The sequence below is a fragment of the Panthera uncia genome, chromosome C2, assembly GCF_023721935.1.
Source record: "Panthera uncia isolate 11264 chromosome C2, Puncia_PCG_1.0, whole genome shotgun sequence".
In the NCBI taxonomy this organism is placed as follows: domain Eukaryota; kingdom Metazoa; phylum Chordata; class Mammalia; order Carnivora; family Felidae; genus Panthera; species Panthera uncia.
In genome coordinates this window covers 101,967,948-101,981,217 of record NC_064810.1, presented here as the reverse complement: position 1 = coordinate 101,981,217, position 13,270 = coordinate 101,967,948, and the positions used below count along the sequence as shown (strand labels likewise).

The 13,270-nt window shown below is 41.1% G+C and overlaps 1 long non-coding RNA gene across 1 annotated transcript; it reads left to right on the top strand.

The window, feature by feature from the left end:
* The first annotated feature begins 1,085 nt into the window (after positions 1-1,085).
* Positions 1,086-7,835, top strand: LOC125921201 (uncharacterized). The gene is made up of 5 exons (XR_007457333.1): positions 1,086-1,422; positions 1,900-2,292; positions 3,052-3,115; positions 4,732-4,861; positions 7,681-7,835. It is a non-coding gene; the product is annotated as an uncharacterized LOC125921201 (long non-coding RNA).
* The last annotated feature ends 5,435 nt before the right edge of the window (positions 7,836-13,270 follow it).

Sequence of the window (13,270 nt, the reverse complement as noted above, 5' to 3'; positions counted from 1 at the left end):
ATATTAACTTCCTATTAACTTTCACTCACTTATAAAAATTTACACAATCATCTGAGATGAAAACTGACATTATGAATTACTGCAATACTATAAAATTATTCAAAATAGGCTTCCTGAGGTTGGTTAGTTTTCAGGCATAAAATAGTAAGAATGGCTAATATATACTGAATATACACTGCTTGCTAGGCATATTTGGGATAGTTTATGTAGGCTACCTCATTTGATCATCACTATACCTCTGTGAAGTAGATACTGTTATTCCCATTTTATGGATGAGAAATTTGTAGCATAGAGAGACATACTTTTAAAGACCTGGCTAGAAGCACCTGTACAGACTAGTTAATGCAACTGCTTATTGTAGAGACAAAGCCAGTTCAGAGAGCAGGCTGCATCATATGAAGGAAGATCACTCAGTTTGTTAGAGGTAGAATCTGGATTGACATCCAGATATCCTAACTTCTTGTGTGGCATTGATAACAAATCAGCAGTGTACAAACTATATAATATTAACAACAATGAAAACAAACACTCTTGAAAAAGTACTTCATTCCTTCAGAATTTAGTTATTACAGTTTTGGTTTGTGGAATAAATTCACCATGTTCTAAAATAATTTTAACAATTTTAAATAATTGTCAAGCAAGGTCGTATAAAAAAAGGATTCATGTTTTGTGGTGCCATAAGCTTATACATCTAGGGAGAACTCATTAAGAAAAATAACAGGGGTGCCTGGGTGGCTCAGTCAGTTAAGCATCCGACTTCAGCTCAGGTCATGATCTCATGGTTCATGAGTTCAAGCCCTACATTTGGTTCTCTCCTGTCAGCGCGGGGCACACTGAATCCTCTGTCCTCCTCCTTCTCTGCCCCTCCCCTGCTTGCTCTCTTTCTCTCTCTCCCTATCTCTCAAAAATAAATAAACATTAAAAAAAAAAGAGCATAAAAAAAATCTTTTGCCAATACTACAAAAAACATGTGAATGTATTGCTAGATCCTATTGATACACAGCCTCATATATGAAGATTTCCCCCTTCTTATCCCCCTCTTCTGGTGCTACCTCCTCTCTCATATTGCATTGAAGTTGGTCTGTGAGACCAACAGAATTAGGTAGCAGTGATGTCAGTTTGGAGGCTAGGTTATAAAGGGCATTATGACTTTTACCCCTCTCCCAGATCATTCACTCTGGGGGAACTCAGCTTCCATGTCTTGAGAACCATCAGACAACCCTGTGGATTAGACCATGCAGTGACAAACTGAAGCCTCCAGCCCACAGCTATGTGATTACCATTTCAGAAGTGGATCCTCCAGCCCTGGTCAAGCCTTTAAATAACTGCATTTTTGGCTGACAGCTTAATATTCTGAGCCAGAGCCACTCAGAGAAGCAGCTCCCAGATTTCAGACTCTCAGGAATTGTGTGAGATAATAAGGTTATTGTTTTAAGCTGATAAGTTTTGGAGTAATTTGTTATCCAAAAATTGCTAAGTAATACAGGCCCCTAAAAGGGCCTTGGAAGAGGCCATGCAAGTGAGAGGCCTAGAAGTTTGAGTTTCATAGTTTTTTTTTTTTTTTTAACTTTAACGTTTATTTATTTTTGAGAGAGCGAGCGAGCGAGTGTGAGTGGGGGAGTGGCAGAGAGAGAGGGAGACACCGAATCCGAAGCAGGCTCCAGGCTGTGAGTTGTCAGCACAGAGCCCCATACGGGGCTGAAACTCACGAACTGTGAGGTCACGACCTGTGCCGAAGTTGGACGCTCAACCAACTGGGCCACCCCGGTGCCCCAAGTTTCATAAGTTTTATGATAAATAGGTCTCTGTCTATGTTAATGGCTAAGTCTACTAGATTGTTGTGGCAGAGACAGCTACCAACAGCTCCACCACCAAAATTTGTTCTTTTTTCTTCCACAGCAGCCTTAACTATCATGGCTGTAGGTCATGCCTGTCCAACCACAAGCCACATTGTGCAGCCTCCTTTGCTGCGGAGTGTTTCATGTGACTGAGCTCTTGATACTGGAATGCATCAGAAGCTATTTGTGCCCTTCTGGACTATGCTTTCAAGGGACTAGACATTGTGCGCCTTTCCTCCTTCTTATGGGCCAGGATGGTGACAAGCAGAGTGACCTTAGAAGCCACATGTTTAGGATGACAGAAACTCTGTTCTGCCAAGTCCCTGAATGACCTGGAGTTCATGGAGCTGAACCCTTCCAAGCTGGAACACCCCTCTGAACCATTTCGTTAGAGAGAAATAAAGCTTCTATTATGTTTGAATGATTATATTTTAAGGTCTATGTTTTCCAACAAGTAAGTCAACTTTAACTAATTAGTTATGATCTTCAAAAATTAGATACTTTATTTTTCCCCTGGAAGTAGGCTTGATGTTATTTATTGGCTAATTTATTAAGTTTTTGTTCTTCTGAAATAAACCTTTTTTTGAATGTATTTGGTTTTAGGTCCTGGTTCTACACTTAATAGCTATGTAATCAGGATTATTACTTCTCTGAGCTCAGTTCTTCTCTGAGCTATACAATTCCATCTATAAAATGGGGATGATACCTTCTTCATAGCCTGTTATGAGAGTTAGTGAGATAATGTTTATAAAACACTGCCTGGAACCTAGCAAAAACTCAATAAATAGTAGCAATTTTTATTGTAATAAGAATAATTATTATTTAACATTTATTTACTTATTTAAGTAATATCTACACCCAACGTGGGGCTTGAACTCATGACACCAAGATCAAGAGTCACATGCTCTTCCAACTGAGCCAGCCATGTTCCCCATTTTTATTATTAATACTACCTGTTCAGTGTTGCACTTTGGACAGAGCATGAGGTTTGGAGATATAAAATCTGAGCTCAAATTCAAACTGTCACTTCTGCTTGCTGTGACCTTGGATATGATAACTTATCCAGTCTTTTTCCTTCTTAGACGCATCATCTATATTGCTGAACACATAGTTGCACTAAATATCTTTATGTTTTTATTCTAAGCTTATCCAGGAGAGCTGTAAGTCAGACACATAGCAAATTTGACTAAATGCTTTTGTATTTCTGGGACAGGGGAAGGTGTGACTGAACATGATGGCACGTTCAAGACTAGACTGAACATGGCAGCCGAGCCCAAGTGAGCAAGAGACCAGGATGGGGAACCTGGAAAATATTTCTTTTTTTTTTTTTTTTTTTTTTATTAGTCATGAAGATCCATGTCATCCTACAAGGGAATGTTTGAGTTATTCTGAATTATATTCCTGGGGAGATATGATAATCACCTATCCCTTCTATTGGGGAACTCCTACTTCACTTCCTGTGGCCCTTGAGGCGTTGTCAGTTACAGTGTTCCATTGTAATTACTCCGTCCCCTTCCTCCCTCCACATGACTATAAATGTCAGTAAAAACCTTCCCTACCACAGGGAAAGAGAACCTGTCACAATAGGGGAGATCGAGCTGGAAACAGACAGCAGTGGGAGAGAGCATGATTGGATAGCTTGAGCTCCTGGATTCATCTGTGCCTGAAGCTACACTACTCCCCAGACTTCCAAGCCACATGAGCCAATACAGCCCCTATATTCATTATACATATTTGAGTTGGGGTTTTGTAACTAAAAGTGTCCTGGCTAATATAGGAACTTTTGCAAAATGCACATATTTGGGCTCCAAGTCTGGAGCCTCTGATGTAGTTGGGTCTGAAATGGGACTGAGGCATGTGCGTTCTTTTAAAATTTCTCTAGGGGCGCCTGGGTGGCTCAGTTGATTGAGTCTCCACCTCTTGATTTAGGCTCAGGTCATGATCCCAGGTCGTGGGATTGAGCCCCAGATTGGGCTCCATGCTGAGTGTGGAGCCTGCTGTCTCTCTCTCTCTCCCTCTCCTCCTCTTTCCTGCTCGCACCCCCTCCCAAAATAAAAAAATAAAATCTCTCTAAACTCTACCTCCCTGCTCAAGTTGAGAAACACTACCTTTTTTTTTTTTTTTTAATTTAGATTTCAAGTTCATAGGACACATTTGATCATACTCAGTTCATGGCATACTATCATCATTGGTCCATGCAATGTCCCTCTCTGAGTTTGTTAATTTCATTTTTTTCACCATACTGCACTTCCATTATCACTGCCCACAAAGACCACCACTCTAATGTACTGAATGAGTGTATTCACTTTGTATCTACTTTTGTAAAATGTGTTTTGTTGTTTTCTATGCATGCATTTCTCATTTACAAAAACAGCATTTTGTTACATAACCTATTCTGTTTTTTACTTTAAAAAATTTTAGACTCTTTTTTAGAGCAGTTTTAGATTTACAGAAAATGTGAGCAGGAAGTACAGTAAGATCCTATATACTCTTCCTGACCCCCAACCCAGTGTCCCCTATGATTAACATCTGCATTAGTGATTAACTTTTGAACTTCAGCTCTCCTAGAAATGAATGATAGGACAGTACTGGGTGGTAAGGGAGCCTTTTGACTCCCAATAAATGACAATGCTTTTCTATGAATGGAAATAAAGAGATGTCTTGGAATATGGAGATAGATTAACAACAAAACTCCAAAGTCTATTATACAAATTGGTGCTAGATCACTTAAAAATTTCTTTTCCTTCTGATTTTAAAACTCTTCACTCATCTTCAAGGAGAAAAAGAACAGAGGTCATGAGAAATATCATAGCAAGTTGCAAGTTCTGTGATTTTATACTTGTGAGAACTAGTTTCAAAGTAAGTTTTCAATTCAATTCTTTGAATTAAATAGAAAAAGAAAATGAGAGGAAGAGTCAGCATCTGAAGAGAGATGACTGAAGTTCTTCTAATGGCGATTACTATGTGAAGATGTCACAGGGCATCATGACATCCACAGGAAAAAGAAATTTCTGTCTCTGCTGGTAAGGCTGTGGGCAAACAGGCAAACTACGTTTCTGGGGAACTCCTCTGAGAGGCATTTTGGCAGTATCTGTCAAATTTCCATATGCATCTACCTTCAAATCCAAGGAAATCTTGCTCAGTTTGGACTCAACTGGAAGTTATTTCTTCCCAAAAGGAACTGAACTGGATGTAAATCTCGCTGAAGCCCTCAGTAGGGGCAGAGCACGAAGATGCTGGTCGGAGGTACACACCAAGGTGTGAGTGTGGAAAAGCTGCCGCTCCCTGGAAGTAAGAAGCTGGTAGCAGGTCAGCACAATGTGTTCAAGGAAAGCTAACCCCCCATAGCCATCATCCAGGGAGATACCTTAGTAAAATCTGAACTTTGAGCAAGTGCAGATGCAGATTTTGAGAATTCTTTTAAGTTTATTTATTTGAGAGAGGCAGAAAGAAGGGAGGGAGAGAATCCCAAGCAGGCTCTGTGCTGTCAGGGCAGAGCCTGACTTGGGGCTTGATCCCACCAACTGTGAGATCATGACCTGAGCCAAAATCAAGAATCAGACACTCAGCGGGCTGAGCCACCCAGGAGCCCCATGATTTTGAGAACTTTTAATGACTTGTAAGGAAGGAGTTTTCCTAGGCAAACTTGGTGTGTAGCAAGAATGGCGTTCCTTGGAGGAAGATCAGTAAAGCCTAGATCGTAAGTGAGTAAGTGAAACACAGTTGAGAACAGAAACATCTCCCAAGAGTTGACTAAGAACTTCCACCACTCCTTTGGTGTAGAGACACTGGAATATGGCACATAAAACACCTCTGCGCCGTATTCATTGTACTACTTGGTGTGGGCATAATTAGTGAACCACGTGCATTTTCTTTTATACTGTGATTCAGTCAGTTTCTATTAGTCTATATTATTTTCATAGAGCCCCAAGCTGTAGGTAATGGCCCAGATGGTGGACTCAGATGACAGTTGCTGTGAGTTGCTCCAATGAGGTGACTTGGTTGGCTGGGGCCCTAACAGCATGGTGCCTGAGTTTTCTGTCTGGTGTGCTGCCTGTTACAATGACACTGGGCAAGAAGTAATGTTCGTCCTAGTGACTCTGGCCCCACAAGAAACAAACACTTTGTGTTTAGCCTGTTCTGTTCCAGAAGGCAAGGAAGTATGTCATATGCTAAAGAAATTGTTTTATATAGTGAGTAATGTTTGCCATATATTATAGAAATAGTTTTATATGCGGGGCACCTGGGTGGCTCAGTTGATTAAGCGTCCGACTTCGGCTCAGGTCATGATCTCATGGTTCATGAGTTCAAGCCCCGTGTCGGGCTCTATGCTGACAGCTCGGAGTCTCGAGCCTGCTTCAGATTCTGTGTCTTCCTTTCTCTCGGCCCCTCCCCTGCTCATACTGTGTCTTACTCTCTCTCTCTCTCTCTCTCTCTCTCTCTCTCTCAAAAATAAATAAACATTAAAAAAATAGTTTTATATAGTGAGTAATGTTTAAGGTTTTATGCTCTAAAGCACTGGTTCTCTAAACATTATTGTGCATCACAATTGCCTAGAGTGCTATTAAAACCCAGATTTCTGGGCCCCAACCTCAGAGATTCTGATTCAGTAGGTCTGGAATGGGGCCCAATAATTTGCATGATAAGCTTCCGTTATCTAGAACATTCACAGGTTAAATTTCTTATTCCTCGTGATGCTGAACTTAAAACTTAAGATGTTACTGCCAAGTGATATGGAAAGCAGGATGCTCATTACAACTGTCTCTGCTTCCTTTCCTGCACCAAAGGCTTCTGGGACCACTCTGCTGTACTTCCTCGATCCTCTGCCAAAGTCCCACCTCCAAATTGGAATCTAAAATGGGGATTTCACACTTCTCTGTTATTAATTTCTCTCTTCTCTTTCCTCCATTTCCTGGTGCTAACATGTAAAAGAATAATGACTAATATGGGGCACCTGGGTGGCTCATTTGGGTGAGCATCCGACTTTGGCTCAGATCACTATCTCTCAGTTCATGAGTCTGAGCTCTGCATCTGCTCTCTGCTGTCAGTGCAGGGCCCATTTCAGATCCTCTGTCCCCCTCTCTCTCTGCCCCTCCCCCACTCATTCTCTGTCTCTGTCTCTCTCTCTCTCTCCCCCTCTCTCTCTGTCTCTCAAAAAAGAAAGAATAATGACTAATATATAGCAGTATATAATTGAACAGTTGTGTTTGAGGAGTTCAAAGAAAGGGACAATCAAGAAAGATCCATGGAAGAATTGAAAAGGAAGCTCAACCTGGACAGAAGGATGTCATCTGGCCAGGCAGATAATAGCATATGTTTCTGACCAAAGAAGCCTCTTGGGAAAGGTCCAGAAGCAGGACAAGTGGAGAGACAGGTCTGAGAGAGGGGTGTGTGCTGGAGAGAAAGGAAGAAGGAAGTCGGAACAGGTAAGGTCGGACTAGAGGGCCAGGCAGAGCTCAGAGTGGATTTAGTAAGACCCGGAAAGGTGCTGAAGGTTTTATAGTGATTACAGGCTTGTTTCAGGCAGATTAGTTAGGCAATGGAGTGTGCGAGATGGCTTGACAGTGGAGGCCACCCAGCAGGCTGTTCTGGAAATTCAAATCTGCACAAGCCAGTACTGGGTTCCTTCTTACAGCCTGAAATGCATTTAATTCATAATCTAAGACATCCTTAGATATTACCTCAGTGAGTCTGGGCAAGCTGGGCCACATCATGTTCTGACTTTCTTATATTGAAGCCATCTAAAAATCACTTTTATTTTCAATACTTTATATGTAATTGTTCAAAGTGATTTTAAATAAAGTCTTTTCAAGCTTACACGTCTATTCATTCCATTTTACAGGGTTGGAACTAGCCTTTTATTTCCTTGCATCACCTCACCTTCTCATCCCTTCAAGCCTTTTCTTTCCTGCCTCAGTAAGTTCTCTCCTCATTTCATCGTCTAAGTCTAAATTATCTGTATATCCTTTTTCCACCTGGCCTAGTTTAGAGGTAAGCATTTCCTTTTGCCTAATGATTAGACTCACAAAAAGATACAGTGACAGATGGATTTTCCTCCCAATGTTGCTTCCACTTAGTTTATGTCATATATGATTCATTGATGATCTCAGAATAAAAGCAGAATATGTTCCTCATTTGAATGAGGGAATATGAGTATTTTCCCCTATGTTATACGTGTAACCACATTTCCCTAGGTCATACTGATGACATAGCAGTGTGTGGCTCAGTCTGTACTAGCAAAATGCAGAGATCCCAGTCCTCAGATCCTTCATAGAAACTTTAGGGTGTCTGCTTCAGAGGGTGTTTTCCTGGCTCTCGTCATCCTCATTTGTGCTCCTAAGGTCAGCCCTGTGGTCCCCACTACCTTGACACATCCTCAACATAGGCGTATTCATGCTTACTCCTTAATTCCATTGTTTTTTTTTTTTAAATGTTTATTTGTATTTGAGAGAGAGAGACAGAGCACGAGAGGGGTGGGGCAGAGAGAGAGGGAGATACAGAATCCGAAGCAGGTTCTAGGCTCTGAGCTGTCAGCATAGAGCTTGACTCAGGACTCGAACCCATGAACCATGAGACCATGACCTGAGCCGAAGTTGGATGCTTAACCCAGTGAGCCACCCAGGCACCCCACCTTAATTCCATTCTTAATGGCTGTCATCCCACCCTTCTTTCCTGGCCTACCCTCTTCCAGGGCCCCAAAACAGATGTGCTTTGTGCTCAGAAGCAGTGGTCTTTATTACTGCTCCTTCCAGGATCAAAGCCCAAGCCAGAAGCTAGGCTGAGCTGCAATTACAGGAACAGTCATGGTGCTATCTCATAAGTCATCCTCCCTTTGATGTCCTCCAGTGAATTCATATCAAGCATGTATGCCCTAAATCTCCTCTCAGGGAATAAACAGAACTGTGAATTACACTGCAAGATTTCTATAACTCATTTCATGAACTTAGGGCAGTTTTATCATGGTTTCTACAAAATTTTGTCTTTGGGTATTTGGAAGTGATGATGAGGCACATTTCTCCACTCCTCCTGTTTCTTTCTCCCCTCCCTAGATACTGTACACCTGGCCTCAATGGGGCCCCCTGAGGTTCTCATTCAAATCAGGTGCAGCTCTGACAGCCCCCAAATACCATCAAAATGTCTAAATATCTGATGTACACAAATTAGGTCCTGTTCATTCATTCAAAATATATTATAAACATCTACTCTATGTCAAGCATCATTCTTAGAACTTGGGTGATAGCAGTGAACTAGGCAGGCAAAATCTCTGCTCTCAGAATTTATGTTAAACAAATAATTTCAGATCGTGCTAAGTGCTGTGATGAAAATAAGGCAATGATGGGGATGGTAAGGGAAGCCTTGCTGAAGAGGTGACAATCTGAGACCTCTATGATGAGAGGCAGCCATGAGAAGCCCTGGGCAAAGAATATTCTACACAGGAGGAAGATTAAGTGTAAAGACCTGAGCCAGAAGTGGAAGGCCAGTTAGCCTGCACTGTAATATAAATGGAGGATGGGTGTGAGGGAAGTGATGGGGGGTGAGATAAGAAAGGCAGGCAGGGGTCATACCATATAGGGACTTATAGGGCTAGGTAAGGAGGTTCAATTTTACGTAAGTGCCATAGGAAGTCATTGAAGAGTTTAACCAGTAGAAAATCATGATCTAAGTTTTTTTTCCTAACTAGTATTTTTTAAAATTAAGATATAATTCACAGGGTGGCTTAGTCAGTTGAGTGTCCAACCTTGATTTTGGCTCAGGTCATGATCTCACAGTTCATGGGATCAAGCCCCAGGTCGGGCTCTGTGCTGATAGTGCAGAGCCTGCCTGGGATTCTCTCTCTCCCTCTCTCTCTGCCCCTCCCCCACCTGCACGTGCTCTCTCTCTCTCTCTCTCTCTGTCCCAAAATAAATAAACATTTAAAAAGGATATAATTCATATAACACAAACTTCATCATTTTAAAGTGTACAATTCATTGGTTTTAGCATGTCATAATGAGTGCAACCATTATCACTAATTCCAGAGCATTCCTGCCACTCCAAAAAGAAACATCGTACCTGTTAGCAGTTCCTCCCCTTTCCCCAGCCCTGGGCAAACAGTAATTTGCTTTTCAAATCTATGGATTTGCCGATTCTGGACATTTTTACATAAATGGAATCATAGAGCCTATTGTGCCAACCTTCTTTCACTTAGCATAATACTTCAAGGTCATTCATGTTGTAGCATGTAATAGTATTTCATTCCTTTTTATGACAGAATAATATTCCATTTTATGTATAGACCACATTTTATCCATTCATCTGTTAATGGACAGTTGGGCTGGTTCAGTTTTTCGCTTTTATGAATAATGCTGCTATGAACATTTGTGTACAAGTTTTTTATGAATATGTGCTTTCATTTGTCTTGGGTATATACCTACGAGTAGAATTGCTAGATCATTTTGTGTGTAATTCTGTGTGTAACTTCTTGAGGAACTACCAAATTCCTTTCCAAAGTGGCTGCTCCGAGAAAGAGCCATTTTATATTCCAAACAGCAATGTATGAGGATTCTAATTTCTCCACATCCTTGCCAACACTTGTTATTTTATGTTTTTCTGATTAGAGCCATCCTAGTAGGTATAAAGTCACATCTCCTTGTGCTTTTGATTTGTCAATTCTCTAATGACTAATGATGTTGAGAGTCATTTCATGTGCTTTTTAGTTGTTTGTATATTTCTTTGGAGAAATGTCTACCTAAGCCCTTTGTCTATTTTTATCTTGGGTTATTTGTCTTTTTATTGTTGAGCTGTAAGAGCTCTTTTTATATTCAAGATACTTGGCCCTTCTCAGACATATGATCTGCAAAAACTTTCTCCCGTTCTATGGGTTATCTTTTCATTTCTTGATTTTTTTTTTTTGACCTCATATAAGTTTTTAGTGACCTTATATAAGGCTATTCTGGCAGCTATGTGGAAGATAGACTATTAGGGAGCAAAAATGGTGGCAGGGAGATGAGTTAGGAACTATTGCAGACAAGACTATCTCTTGTCTCCAGGCAAGAAATGACAATAACTTGGATGGTAGAAAAGGTTCTGGCTTTACATCATCAAGTATGCAGTGCTAGGTCAACTGTCTGAAATATTATACTTTATATTGTTTTGAGCCCAAGAGAGAAAATTGTGGCACAACTAATATTCATGTGGCTCACCCATAGACTTAAAAATCAGCTTTATCATGTAGCTTCAAGTGGTTCTGGATTTACTACACCAGTCCTGACCATGGCTACAGATTTTGGAGATCCAAACTGTGAATCTCACCGATAAAAATATGCCAAATCTTATTAATAAGCTCATATACAGGAATGGGAACTCTTAAAGTAAAGAGAATGTGCTATTTTGGGAATTGAGGTACAAAAACAACTCAAAGGCCTGTGCCTGGGCCCTCCATCCCCAGTAATGAAGTCTTTTCAGACAACAAAGGAGAAATTTGAAACTTATGGTTTAGTCTGACTATAAGAGCAAAAACTTTTATTTTTTATTTATTTATTTATTTATTTTTTTTAAAGAATTTTTTAATGTTTATTTCTTTTTGAGAGAGAGAGAGAGACAGAGCATGAGTGGGGAAGGGGCAGAAAGAGAGAGGGAGACACAGAATCCGAAGCAGGCTTCAGGCTCCGAGCTGTCAGCACAGAGCCCGACGTGGGGCTCGAACTCACAAACTGTGAGATCATGACCTGAGCCGAAGTCGGACGCTTAACCAACTGAGCCACCCAGGCGCCCCAAGAGCAAAAACTTTTAAAGGAAACTCTCTTTGTTCAGACTGCTATGACAAAATGCCATAGACTGGGTGGCTTATAAAAACAGAAATTTATAGTTCTGATTGCTGGGAAGTCCAAGATAAGGGCACTGGCAAATTTGGTGTCTGGTGAGAGCTCGCTTCTTGGTCCATAGACTGCCATCTTCTCACTATGACCTCACATGGTGGAAGGGAGCTCTCCGGGGCCTTTTTTGACAGGGCACTAAGCTCACTTAGAAGAGTTCCATCCTCACGACTTAGTCACCTCCCAAAGATGACCACTTCCAAACACCATCTTATTGGCCATTAGGATCTAAAATGAATTTGGGGAGGACACAAACAATCCACAGTAGAAACAGAATGAGAGTTCAGTGGAGAGACTGGACATATAGGAAGATCAACATAAGCTCTTGGCAACAAGAAAGGATATATGCCAAAGGAATAGGAGGTATACTGGGGGGGGCGGGGGCTGATTGTTCATAACAAGGGTATTAGAAAAGGTAAAGATGTTTTTAATTATTATTAGTTTAGGAGTCATGATTAGGCCCATTAAAAAAAAAAAAAAGAGGTAAAATCTCTGAGTCCCTGCTCCTAAGAAACCAAATTCAAGAATGAACGGAGAGGCTCCTCTGAAAAGAACAGATGAAGAATCCACACTAAAAGCATTGAAGAATAACCTTTTGAAGACTGGGGTGGTTCTACCAAGTAGTCACAAAGAATGGGGACAGATTTGAGAGGGGAAGACCAGGAAGATAAGCATAATATATTCAAGTCACTGTTACATGAGTTTGATTCAGAGACAGACAGTTAATACAGGTGGCAAGTAGGTCCTGCCTATACCTTGAGGGCACATGTCAGAGAAACTTATGGAATTGGCATTCTAAGGGAAGGCTCGTCAGAGATGAAACATAAAAATGGAAGTCAAACAGAATAATAATCGATAGAGTCCAGGCCCAGATTATAAATTTTTTTAAGTTTATTTATTTATTGGGGGGGGGGGTGAGGAGCAGAGAGAGAGAGGGAAAGAGAGAATTCCAAGCAGGCTCCATGCTGTCAGCACAGGGCCCGATGTGGGGCTCGATCCCACAACCCTGGGACCAAGACCTGAGCTGAGATCAAGAGTTGGGTGCTCAACCAATCGAGCCACCCAGGTGCCCCCAGGCCCAGATTAGATGTTGATTTGATGGGAAAATATCTTCCAAGTGCAACTATTCAACATGGGCAGGAGAAGGTGGCCAAGATTTGTTTACACGGTGAAGCTTCTGGTTGCCTTAGAAATTATGGATTTCATAACCCTCACTAAGGGATCATCTATACATCAAATGCCAGAGGAATATGCTAGAAAAACTATTTTCTGGGCCAGAAGGCAAAGAGAAAATAAAGAAAGGAAGGCCCTCAATTTTAGCCCTGTGTGTGTTAGAAAAGGAGAGGATTCAATTTAAGAAGTAGGTTAAACTTTTAGAGATTCTACAGCCTCTGTGGCAGCAGCAGGGTAATGGCAGAGGGGAATGAAGCAGTATAGGCATATACTAGTGCATCAGTTAAAGATGTCCCAGATGCAAATGCTGTTCGAGACCTGGAATATACCAAAGTTGAGGAAACAGCAAATCAAGGAACCCATTGGGGGAAGAATTGATTCCTACAGACCACGAGAAACATAAGC